Here is a 2922-nt window from a genome sequence, read left to right on the forward strand (position 1 = left end):
GTATTGCTCCCTTGTTGTAATCACCGTAGGTTACAAATCCTTTCTTCTTAGCCACAAAGTCAAAGAATAAGGATAAGTCACCCGTCATATGTCTTGAGCCGGTGGATGGCTCAAGACATTCCACCTACAAATTTAAACAAGGGAAATAGGTACCCAATTTTCATTGGGTCCTTGTGTGTGAGCGAAAAAAAGGTTGCTCTTGGGAGTCCATTTGAAAATGCCTTTGGGAACCAAGAATCTCCTAAAGCGACATTTTTTAATGGTATGACCCCTTTTGCAACAATATAGACGTCTTGAGTTTGAATGGTTATCATATTTGCTAGATTGATCTTTTATCACATAGGTGTATCGTTGATATGGATTTATCATACTATTTTTAAAATGTGATCGATCAATAGCATATGTGATTTTGGGTTGTGAAGCCTTGTCTAATTTGGCTTTGATAGTTTTAACTTCTTTTTGTCAAATGTGATAAGTTTCACATCCTCCTCATTTAAACCAAGGACCTTTGTCAACAACGCTTGTGTCTTTGATACTTTTGATCATGGATTCCTTGAGATATTCTAATTCCTTTTCGGAATCGGAAACTTTCTTCTCAAGGTATTTGAAGATTCTTTTATTTGAAGCTAAGCGTTGAAATGCTTCCTTAGCTTCATGATGCAAAGTATCAAAGGCATGCTTCAATTCAAAATAAGACATAGCATCAACATTATTGTATTTATCATGACTTACAATCTTTTTCCTCTTTTGATGTGCCATGATACATAGGTTGACGGTTTCCTCTTCATCGCTTGAGCTTTCTTTGCTAGATGAGTCACTATCACTTTCCCAAGCGATATAAGCTCTTCTTCCTTTTGATTGCTTCTTTTGAGGTTTAATCTTTGTCTTATCTCTCTTTAGCGAAGGGCAATCCGGTTTATAGTGACCGGGTTTTCCACAGTTGTAACAAGATCCTCTAGGTTTAGTCTTCTTGTACTCATCTTGGTTGTTAGGTTTTGATTGACGTCTATAATCAACTAGATTGTTGTCCGAATGCTTAATTTCATTCTTTCGAAGATATTTGTTGTATCTTCTTACGAATAATCCCATATCTTCATCCGGACTATCATCTTCATCACTAGAATCACTATCACATGTATCTTTGGTGGATGACTTAGAACTTGAAGCCTTTAGAGCGATAGACTTATTTTCTGTGTCCTTTGACTTTTCTTTCTTTTCTTTCTTTTCGTGTTTATTTAGGTTCATGAGGTCTTGCTCATGTTCTTCAAGCTTTCCGAATAGAGCTGTGAGATCTAATGTAGTGAGATCATTGGCTTCTTTGATCGTCGTGACCTTCGATTGCCATTCCCTACTAAGACATCTCAAATCTTTGTTAGTAGCTACGGCATTGGGAGTAATATGTCCCAAAGTGTGTAATCGATTGATAATATGAGAAAATCTCTTTTGCATATTCGCAAAGGTTTCACCTTGCTTCATATGAAAGAGATCAAACTCTTGTGTTAAAGTATTGATTCTAGCTATTTAACATCATTAGTTCCTTCATGGGCGACTTGTAATGCATCCCACATTGCCTTAGCCGATTGACAATGGGACACACGAAAGTACTCATCGACCCCTAAGGAAGCTATAATCATGTTTCTAGCTTTCCAATTATATCCGCAATTCTTTTCATATTCTTCATCCCATTGTGCTTGAGGTTTAGGTGTGGTGATGCCTCCATCGTTGGTTATGGTGATAGCCATAGGACCATTGATGATGACATCCCATATTTTTCTATCAACGGAGTTGATATGAATGCACATACAGTCTTTCCAATAACTATAGTTTTCTTCAGTGAAAACAGGCGCTTTAATATACGCCCCTTTTTGAATGTTCTCCATTTTCTAAAAAGTTATATCAAGCACTAGAATGAACCGGAGCTCGTGATACCACTTGTTAGACTATAGGACTGGTCTAGAGGGGGGTGAATAGACCACCTTTTTCGACTTAAGAAAAATTTAGCTATTTGAAGCGTGACTTCCCTGAATCACTTAATCGTCTAAGATGATTATGTTATCGGGGACCAGATATGGGCACTAAACCAAACAGATGAGAATGTCAAGTGATGTATTACATTTTAACGAATATCTCGATTGTTTCAATTACACACTATATGGTATATTACACACAATGAACGTTTTCACTAAAAATGTGAACAAAAATTGATTGAGTAATTTTATCGAACACTTGGTGATCGATATTTTACCTAACCTTAGTTTTTGTTCAATAATGGAAATAAACGAAAACAAGTGAAAATGCAATAAAGTAATAGCGATAAGGAACACGATATTTGTTTAGGTAGTTCCTTTATCGTCCTCGCAGGAGTACGTCTGCCCCTAATTTCAAATGAAATTAGGAAAGTTTTATTTGATTGCAAAATGTTTAACAAGGATAGAAAGTACCAAACACCAACTACAATCATGCCTTAAAATTGAAATACAATTCGATCCTCCCCTTGATCCAAGTCGAATCAAGTCATTGTCTTAGATCTTCATGATCAAGACCCCGATTGTTCCTTTCTCAATCCTCCAGTTGTAGCAAGTCTGTTGAGTAGATCTTTAATCTCTCAAACCCTTATGCACGGCTGAATTGATTACCAAAGCGAATCGATCGTCAAAAACCTTCGAACAAAATCTTTAATGAAGAAGGAAAAACCCTAAGGTTTTATACAAGAAACACCCTCAACAATCTTCACTCGAACAAGATGAATGTCTACCGTCGAATCTCGAACAAGACAAACTCTATCGTCGAACCTTATCAACACACGTTCCTTACTTCGATCGAGAAAGATGATTATGTGTGATTCTCGATCAATAAGCGAAAGGTTGAAGATGAGAAGAAGCTGAGTCTATATTTCACGTTTCTTGTTATTTTGCTAGAGTA

Source organism: Vicia villosa, linkage group LG5 (assembly GCF_029867415.1).
Source record: "Vicia villosa cultivar HV-30 ecotype Madison, WI linkage group LG5, Vvil1.0, whole genome shotgun sequence".
Lineage (NCBI taxonomy): Eukaryota > Viridiplantae > Streptophyta > Magnoliopsida > Fabales > Fabaceae > Vicia > Vicia villosa.